Source organism: Echinops telfairi, unplaced genomic scaffold, assembly GCF_000313985.2.
Source record: "Echinops telfairi isolate 266 unplaced genomic scaffold, ASM31398v2 ScPeMD7_22;HRSCAF=79, whole genome shotgun sequence".
Taxonomy (NCBI): Eukaryota; Metazoa; Chordata; class Mammalia; order Afrosoricida; family Tenrecidae; genus Echinops; species Echinops telfairi.
The window spans coordinates 5,560,411-5,570,817 of NW_022103919.1; the positions used below are offsets into that span (position 1 = coordinate 5,560,411).

Genomic DNA, 10,407 nt, shown 5'->3' on the forward strand with positions numbered 1-10,407 from the left:
AACACCTATCAGAACAGAGCAAAGAGAGCCACTTAGCAATTCGCCCCCAGCACGGTAGTGGGTCCATGTACTTGGTGGGGGTGGCTGCTGTCAGGCTGGTTCTGACTCGTGGCAAATGAGGTACGTACCGGGTAAAACGGCTCCATGGAGTTTTTTAACATCATAATGTCAGAAGCAGGCCCCTGGCCCTATCTTTGGAGCCCCTCTGGGGGATTTGAACCGGCACCATTTCAGCTAGCAGCTGAGCACGTCCTTGTTTGTGCCACCCAGAGATTATCGGCCATTTCCAAAGGTCAGGGGGAAAAGTACAAAGATGAGAAAGGAGAGAAATAAGACTAGTCATGGGTGTTATTGCCTACATAGAAAACCCTAAGGTGTTTACAAAAATCTGTAAGAATTAGGCAGCAAGTTTAGCAAGGTTGTAGAATACAAGGGCAATTCAATGGTATGAGGGGTAGCCCCCAACAATCCAGAATCTTTTTCAAAGCTATGTACTTAACATTTTTTACAAAAATACTCTCCATGACACTTAATACATTTGTCAAATCTGCCATTCCATTCCCTCTCTCTCTTTGCAATTCCATTCTTAGAAACAGTTTTCCAACTCATCTGTTTGGATGGCTGCCGGGAGCTCCCTCTTTGTTCTTCATTCTTCTACGTTGTCAAATCGCTGTCCTTTCATGTCCGTCTTCATTCAAAGAAACCAGCAGAAGTCACATGGAGGAAGGTCAGATGAGTAAGGGGTGCGGGCCAAGAGAGGCATGCTGTTTTTTGCCAACAAGTGGCACACTGAGGTGGCTGTGTGAACAGGTGCGTTGCAGTGGTAGTAAAACCAGTCCCCCATCTGCCACAAATCAGGCCGTTTTTGACACACACCATGATGCAATCTTTTCATAGCCTCTAAATAGAAAACTTGATTAACAGTCTGACCTGGTGCTACAAACTCTAAATGTACTATCCCTCTCACATTAAAAAAAAAACACAAAAAACCTCTCTGGCCACAGCGCCCAGTGTGGCCCACACTCCCTGCTGCCTACACCCCTCCTCCCTCTGCTCCTCCCCAGGCTCTCGGAGCCAGGGCCCGATCCGCCTTAGCAGCCACAGCGCCCGGCACTATGGCTTCTAGAGTGATGTGAATGATGAAGTCATCAAAGTTTTTAATGATATGAAAGTAAGAAAATCGTCTACCCAAGAGGAAATCAAAAAAAGGAAGAACACCGTCCTCTTCTGTTTAAGCGATGACAAGAGACAGTCATTGTAGAGGAAGCAAAGCAGATCTTGGTGGGTGACTTTGGTGATGCTGTAGAAGACCCCGACGCCTCTTTTGTGGAGTTGCTACCTCTGAATGTTGCCGATATGCTTTGGACGATGCCACATACGAAAACAAAGAGTCTCAGAAAGAAGACCTAGTATTTATATTCCGGGCTCCTGAAAGTGCACCTTGAAAAAGCAAGTTGACTGATGCTAGCTCTCAAGAGGCCATTAAAAAGAAGTTTACAGGTATTAAACACGCGTGCTGATATTGGATGATATTAAGGACCGCCCGGCCCTTGGAGAGAAGTTGAGAGGCAATGGAGTCGTTTCACTTGAAGGAAAACCCTTATGAAATGACAGTCACGTGCCATCTGGAGCTTATGGAGCTTTCGTTTCTCCAGCCCAGCCCATTGGAATCGTATGAGGGTTTCTTCTCCCCTCCCCCCTGGTCCTTTCAACACATGCATGAAGAGAGAACATTTAAGCAGCCTACCAGTGATTGCCATTAGACTGTTACAACGCTTACTTTTATGTAGAACCCAAGGAGTTACTTTTATGTAGAACCCAAGGAGTTACTTTTATGTAGAACCCAAGGAGTTACTTTTATGTAGAACCCCAGGGATGCCTTTCTTTAGCCAAAACAACCGGTTAGCTGCCTCCCCTGCAGCAAGCATCACAGGGAAGGTGATTGTCAATGTGAATAGCTTAGAGTACTGTAAAGAGTAAGCTAATTGAGAGCCTTGAAAAGTGTTATCCTCTGGTCAGATGGTAGACTTCATTCATGATTTTTCATAGGTGCAGTTCTGTGAAGCTCAAGCACGCATACACCTCACCTGCCTTGGCAAGCCTATTTTTGCAGAATGGCAGCACAGATAAAACACTGTGCATTGAACACACCTTTTTTGGGGGTAATGCGTTTAACCCTCCACCCCCAAAGGAATGCCAATTAAGGTGCAGATACTGTGTCACCAGCTTGTCCTGGTACCTCGGTGTTCATGCCTGTCCCCTGCGTTGCATGTCTTTGTACAAGAAATAGCTGTTAATTCCTTTTGGTTTTCCATTCAGTGTACACTACTGAGTAAGTTTAGTTTTATGTTTACCATGTGATGTGGCAACACTAAAGAATATTTTGAATATCAGTCACGAGGGCAATTGCTGTCTAAAAGAGCCTTAAATGGAACGTTGTTTTGAGTTCAACTCCTCACCTCACAAAAATGGCCACGTTGCAATAACAATTGTGGCATATTAAAAAAATAAAAGAGCATCGTCTTGATCTATGCTTACACTTGGCAAGCTTTTTTGGGGGGGGCAAGGTGATGATGGCATCGTCCACTGGCTCGATGGATGTTTGATTTCGGGGATGTAAGAATAGCACCATGTCTCCTCACTAGTAATGACCTTGGGAAAAAGTCTGGGTCACTTCAGAGCTGTTCTCTCAACGCACAGCATGTTTCCACCTGACGCTGTTTTTCCTGGTCCGTCAGAACCGAGACACACATTTCACAGTGACCCTTCTCATTCCCAAATCTTCCGTCGAAATTCGCTGAGCTGGGCTCTGAGACAGTCCAGATAACTTCCCCATCTCCTCAATGGTCTGTCGTCAGTCTTTGAGCACAAGTGCATGAATTTTGTCAACATTTTCATCCATTTGGGAAGTTGACAGACGTCCAGAAAGAGGTTTGTCTTCAATCGACATTTCACCTATTTTGAAATGAGGAAACCACTCGTACACTTGAGTTTTTCCCAGCGCGCTGTCCTTGTGAGCTGCGTTCAACATCACAACAGTTTCTGCGGCACTTTTCCTGAACAGGAAACAAAATTTCACAACTGCACGCTGTTCTCTTAAATCAGCCATCACAAAAAAAAAAACAAGGTGCTAGCGAAACGGCTTTTATGAAACAATTCACCGTGACCAGAGAGAACCTTCCCAGGAGATGCCACTGGGTGCACTACCTCAGAGCAAGTCGCTTGGTGCTCGCCTAGTGGGAAAAATGCATACTATGAAAGCCCCGCCCTGCGGAGCTTGTTTCCATTTTTAGTGGGGTACCCCCTCGTATTTCTATAAACTAGAAACAATCAGAAAATAAATGTTGAAAGTACCACTTATAATCCCATCCCCAAACCTAGAAGACTTAGAAATACACTTAATGAAAGATAATTAGGACTTGGGAGCCCTGGTGGCATACTTGTTGGGCTGCTAAGTGCAAGATCCACGATCCGAAACCACCAGTCAGCTCCCCAGGAGAAAGATGAGGCTTTCTACTGTCACAGAGAGTCGCGGTCTCAGAAACTCACAGGGGGAGTTCTACCCTGTCCTATAGAGTCACTACGAGTCAGAACTGATTTGATGGCAGGGAGTTTGGTTTGGTTCCACACACTAAAAGTTACACAGCATGGTTCAGACATCTGAGCTAAATGGACTCTTTTGACACTCCCATTGAATCTGAGAACTTTCATTCTAACCATCAAAGTTACCCCGCCTTGAAAGATCTTCCTTCCCTTTGAGTGGAAGACTTGGGCCTTTGCTGACGAAGAAGCTTTCATCTGGTCCTGACAAGTCACCCGAGGTGCCCAATAAAACATTCACTTGTAAACTGAGAGCTGGAGTAGCCATACCTGTTGCCTCACCTCTTCAACCATGGAGGTAACCTTATTCACATTGATGTCACAAACCCCAGCTCGTTCCCACAATGGTTACGACATATTCTCTTGCGTCTGGAAAGTGCTCATTCGGAACACTCTCATTTTTAGGGACCTTATGAGCCTCTAGCTTTTCTAGTTCTGCGTCTTGCTAGCCTATATCCTGAAAGAAGAGTGTTATCTGGGATTTTACATCAAATAAAGGCACTCTCTTCTGACATGGAAGCATATCGATTTCAATACCATCTTAAAAGATACAACTTTGACTTAAAACGTTGAGTTCACTACAAGTGCAGATCATTTCAAAATGTAGCTACCTATAGATTGAACCTACCTGCTTTAATTTCTTTCCCTTTGCTCACATAAGTAGCAATGAATACTTTTTAAATAAATGGCTTAGTTTTTCTAATGTTGGGAAAATAAAAGAAGACATCAGTAACTCGAGAGATATACCATGTTCATGGACTGAACACCTTAGTATGGTTAAAATGTCCATTCTCGCCAACTCATTGAAATATCTAATCAAACTCATTGAAATATCTACTCAAACGTCCTACAAGCTTTTTGTATGAAGTGACAATTTACATGGGAATGCAAAGGTCCTAGAAAAGTCAAATCAGTTGTAAAAGAACAAAATTGATGGACATGCACGACATGAGGCTCCAGGACTCACTACAGAGCTGTAACAACCAACAGGGTGAGGTGCTGGCATCAGCCTAGATAGATAACAGAGAGATAACTGGATCAATGCAACAAAATAAGGGCTCCAGAAATAGGCCCTATTAATTCACTTAGTGACTTAATTTTCAACGTAGACGTCAGTGAAGGGGAAGTCAAGCAACGCTGCTAGCACAACTAGATATCAGTACTGGTGGGGTGGGAAGACCCACTAAAGGGATTTTAAGACAAAGTGGCTTGTTTTGACTTGTGTTTTTAAGAACTCTAGCTGTCAGATGGAGAAAAGATGGGAAAGGGAGTCAAGAAAACATCAAGGAGGCTCTTTCGGTGGTCTGAGGAAGAGGAGATGAGACCAGTTGGTGGGGTGACAAACCCTGGTACACTTAGAAGCTAGGACTGTCTGGATGCCAGTGCCCCAGGTTCTCCACTTGGATGAGCCTCGGGGTTGCTGTCTTCAGGGCCACTGACCCAGGACGTGTGTAGGTTTCTCCAGGAGCTCTGACCCGTAGGCAGGCTCAGTGGAGGGTATGGATTGAAAGACAGGATCCCTGGGACCTTGCCCCAGTCTAGTCACCCAGGACTATTCTTCAGGATTAGGGCTGGGGCAGTGTCCTGATGCCCCCCTGGCACATGGAAGCAGTAAGGGTGGAAAATGGCTCACCCAGGAGAGACAGCCAGTTCACCTCCACCTTGATCTCTGCCGCTGGGCAACCATCCACCCCGCTGCTTAGTGGGGAGCTGGCAGCTCGGCTCTCTGTTTTTCTCTCAGGAGAGCTATGGCCTCACTGTACCTCATGTCACCAGAGCTAGTGCGTCAGGATGGACCAATCCTCTGGGCTGCAGCCATTTCTGCTGCGAGAGTAAAGGTCCCTGTGTCCTGGGATCCTGGCCCTGGGATCTCAGCTAATCCGAGAGTTGACCTCAAGCCTGGGTAGAGTACAGGGTTAGGGCCCAGGCTTACAGAGAGTGGGTCCTAGTCCCTGCCCTGCCACTCACCTACTGTGTGGCTGTGGGGGAGATGCCTCCTCTCTCTGTGCTGCCACGTCCCACCTACCATGATGATGTTTGGTGCCATCCAGGCGGTGCTAGCTCATCCTGACCCTATATGGCAGCGTTAAACTAGCATTAGACTGTAGTGATCTTCATGGAAGGAGATTGCCAAGTATTTTCTCCCTTAGCGCAGCTGTGGGTTCAAACCTGCAGTACGGAAGTTAGCAGCTGATTATTTAACCATTGTTCTGCCAGGGGTCCGTAATAATATTACAGGTCTCTCAGGCAGGATGACATCCTTATTCCTCCAAGGAAATACCGTTTTTTTGTTTTTTTGCTTTTTCCCCCCCTGCCCTCTCCCACCGAAAGACCATTAATATGATGATTACTCCAAATCACACCCCAACTACAAGACGAAACCGAAGTGTTGCTTTTTAACCTACCTCTACAGTCTGGAATCGATCCAATAGGCAATCAAGATGAATTGCTAATTACTGGTGATTGTAATGTGAAAGTTGGAAACAAGGAAGAAAGATTGGGGATTGAAAAACATGGCCTTGGAAATGACATCAGAGATCACATGAGAGAATTTTGCCAGACCAACACCTTGTTCATTGCCGATACCTTTTCCTCAACAACATGAATGGCGACTGCAAACATAAACCTCAACAGGTGGAATACAAAAACAAACAAACTGGGGGAAAAAACAGCCAAACTGCTCTCAATTCATTTCTGACTCATAGTGACCCTAGACTAGAACTGCCCCGCCCTAGGGTTTTTTGTGACTGTAACTCTTTAGGGGAAGAGAGAGCCTCATCTTTCTCCCACAGAGTGGCGAACCTTGAGGCTACCAGCCCAACATGTAAGCAAGCAGGGCTCTGAACGAAATAAATGGGAATCAAATCCACTACATCTCTGATGATGATGGAGATGCTCTCGATTATCCATCAGAACAAGAACCAGGACTGTTCAGGTTGAAGCGGAAGAAAATTAAAGCAAGTCCTCTAGAGCCAAAGGATGACCTTGAACGTATCCCACCTGAACTGAAAGGCCGTCTCAAGCATCGTTTTGCTGCATTGAACACCAATGACTTATGGCATGGCATCAAGGACGGGCTACACTAAGAAAGCAACAGGTAATTAAAACGACAGAAAAGGTCAAAATAGATGTCAGAAGAGACCCCGACCCTTGCTTCTCAACGTAGACTAGCGAAAGTGAATGGAAGAAATGATGGCCAGGCTTCAAAGGGCAGCTTAAGAAGGCAAATGATTATAAGGAAACGTGCAAAGATCTGGAGTTAGAAAACCGAAAGAGAAAGGCGTGTCTGGCATTTCTCCAGCTGAGAGATGAAGAAAACATTCAACCCTCAAGTTAGAAGAGTGAAGGATTCCATGGGCAAACTATTGGGAACAAACCCAGGGAACAACAAAGGAAGATGGAACGAATACATAGTCACTGCCCCCAAACCGATGGGCCCCCAGTCAGGCCTTTTAGGAGACCCCATGTGATAAAGGACCAATGGCATTGAAGGAAGAAGTCCTCGCTGCACTCAGGGCATTAGCAGAAAACAAGGCTCTAGGAATTGGCAGACGACCAACAGAGATGCTTCAACAAACGAAGGCCACGCTGAAAGCCCTCACTGGCCAGCCAACTGGAAGAGATCCATAGTTGCACCTATTCCAAAGAAAGGTGCTCCAACAACATGTGGACACTGCTGGGTAATATCATTAATAGCTCCTTCAAGTGAACTTGTGTTGAAGATCATTCGAAAACAATTGCCGTACTACATGAGGAGGGAATTGCCAGAAACACGCACAGGATCCAGAAGAGGACATCGGACGAGGGCTATCATTGCAAACATCAGCTAGACCTTGCTTGGAAGCAGCGGATACCAGAAAGATGTTACCTGTGCTTTGCCGACTATGCAAAGGCATTGGACTGCGTAGGCTCTAACAAATCATACATCACACTGAGGAATGACGTACCAAGGCAGAACCTGGACGTAGACCGAGAGGCAGTTGTTTGACCAGAACAAGGAAGTATTGCCAGGTTTAAAGACGGGAATGGTGTGTGCCAGGGGTGTCTCCTTTCACCATATTCACTCAATCTGTATGCTGAGCCAACGATCTGAGAAGCTGGACTATGTGAAGAAGAATTCGGCATCAGATCGGAGGAAGAATCCTTTTGCCAACCTGAAATTTCCAGATGACGCACTCTTGCTTGCGGAAAGCAAAGACTACTTGAAGTAATTTTACTGACAAAGGTGTCGATCCTTGAGGATGGATTATACCGCAACATAAAGAAAATTAAAACATCCTCACAACGGGCCCACTAAGCCACATCGGGGTGAAGAGTGGCGTGGTCAAGGCTTTCCTTTAACTTATATCCACAGTCCAGGGGACCCTGGGAGCAGCCGTCAAGAATCAAGCACCTCATTGCACTGGTCAGATCTGCTGCAAACGAGTTCTCTAAATGTCACTTTGAGGACTAAATACCTGACATAGCTGCGGTGTTTTCAATGGTCTCAGATGTTAGGCGAAATCTCGGCGGTATGCAAGCAATCAACAACCAAGCTCACTGCCATCGAGTGAAATTCTGACTCACAGCGACCCTACCAGCCAGCAGTTCTGAGACTGTAACGCTTCATGAGAGGGAGCGGTTGGTGGGTTCAAACTGCTGACCAACATGTAACCACTACGCCACCAGGACTCCTGTATAAGGAATACTAAAGAAAAACGGATGTCTTTGAATTAGAGTGCTGGTAAAGAATATTCGATATACCATGTGCAAACAATTCTGTAACCAGAATATTCCTGAGAGCCAGGATGGCAAGGCTCTGTCTCACAAACTTCGGACATGCTTGCTTGGTACAGTAGAGGGTCAGCCAAAACAAGGAAGCCTTCCCGAGACGGGCTGGCACCGTGGCTGCAGCAATGGGCTCAAACCCCGCAAGGATGGTGAAGGCGGAGCAGGACCAGGACCAGATGGTGTTCATTCTGCTGTGGATGGAAGTAGAGGTGAGTTGGGACAGACCCTATGGCACCTAACAGCAACAACTTCACACCGTGTAGTGATGAAGATTAGATGCAGGTAAAGAGCGTCCAAGGACACCTGATGGGAACCATCAGCGGTGTGGCTATGGCCATGGCCACGAGTTATCCAGATGACCTTTCACCCCCACTCCCAGCAGACCGCTCCATGCAGGCAGGGAGGCACTCCTCACTCTGCCCTCTTTCTAAGACCCAGGTCATGGGGCTTTGCTTTGGGGCCCCCATTGAGGGAACATCAGGCCTGATAGCCTCTGTTTCCCTGTCTAGTGCTCTGTAATACTCCAAGGAGATGGTCCAACCCACCCACCCCTCACAAACTTTCTCAAAGGGCAATGCGATCTCAAAAGCCAAAGCCTTCATGCCAACTCCTCCTCCCCTGGACCACTGATAAAGAGACAGGCTGGATGGGAAATGACCTGCCCAAGGTCACACAGTTTCTGTGACCTGCTCCCTGCTGGTATCCAAAGGCCCAGTGGCTCTATGAGGTCCAGCCCTGACCCGGTAAGTGTGCTAAGGGGCTTCTGCCACACTGCGTCCTGGTTGAAAGGTGTCTAAAGACTCTGAGTACAGTCACCAGGACCCATGCGTGGGTTGCACCATGCTAAAAGAGATCTGGCCATCACAGGCCACCGGTTTGGATGCTAGAGGGACTTGAAGCTATGGCTTTGCAACCTGGTTTTGATGCCCCTTCTCTCCTGGGAGGACCTCCAGTTAAGTTGGCTGGCTGTGTGCCTAACTAGACTGCCAGTGTGCTCTGGGGCGGGGATGGCTGGCAGAGGCAGGTGTTGAATCAAAAGAGTGCTGACGTCAAGGCGGTGGCTGAACAGAGAGGCCCAGAGACTGAGAAAACAGCCTTCCCCTGTCTGCGGAAGGGCCCTTCCTCCGGCTGCTGCTCCTTTGCAGGAAAGGGCCAGGCCAGTGTCACAACCTTAATGTCACCTATTACCCTCCCCACCCCCACCCCTAATCTCCCAAGAAAGCTGAACAGCCAAGCCAGCAGGGCAGGCTTGGGCCTTCCGCCCTGCCTCTCCTGTGCCCAGGGTCAGTCCCTGGCCTTGGACAGGCTCCCAGGGCCTGAGGTACCGAGTTTGTGGCTGTACTGTGTGGTGCTTTGAGCCCTGACAACCAGGTGGGGACACTGGTGATGCAGAGGGTCTTCTGAAGGCCAGTCTGGAATCACAAGGGTGGGTTTCTTTTTGCAAGCCAGAGGTTTCCCTGCTGTGACCCTCCTGGCCTGCTATCTACTCCATTTGCTTACCAGCTACCGCATGACCCTGGGAGACAGCCAGTAACCAAACAAGTACTGAAGGATGTCACTCCGGAGTTCATGGCAGGCCAGGCAAAGCCCAGTCTTCCACTGGGTGCAGTGGGCCCCTGTGAGGGGGGCAGCTGGGGATGAAAGGAGGGCCCGTGTGGTCTCCAGGACACCTCGCGGGATCAGAGCAGGCACGGTGACTCCCAGGGCCCTAGTGGGCAAGAGTGACTGTGAACCCAAACGCTGGCAGAGGGGACCTGCCCAGAGGCGGCGCAGGAGAAGGCCCTGGCTAAGTAAGACCTGCTGTGACTGCTGGGATTCCAGCTTACTAAACCTGGAGGCAGTTCTGCTCCGGCAGAACGAGTCTAAAATCCACCCCACCGCACCTAACAATACCATGCCCCCCCCCCCTCCTGGCCCGGCTCAAAGCCTTTGAAAGCTGCTTCTCAAGGGCCAGGAGGCCCTGCAGGCTACGCGGCTCCACACCCAGCCGCCTTCTCTGCCATGCGGCCAGGCCCGGAGACCCGCCCGCCTCGTTCC

General features: G+C 48.1%; 1 pseudogene; it reads left to right on the plus strand.

The window, feature by feature from the left end:
• Positions 1 to 1,138: 1,138 nt before the first annotated feature.
• On the plus strand, positions 1,139 to 1,606 carry LOC101661236 (annotated as a pseudogene).
• The last annotated feature ends 8,801 nt before the right edge of the window (positions 1,607 to 10,407 follow it).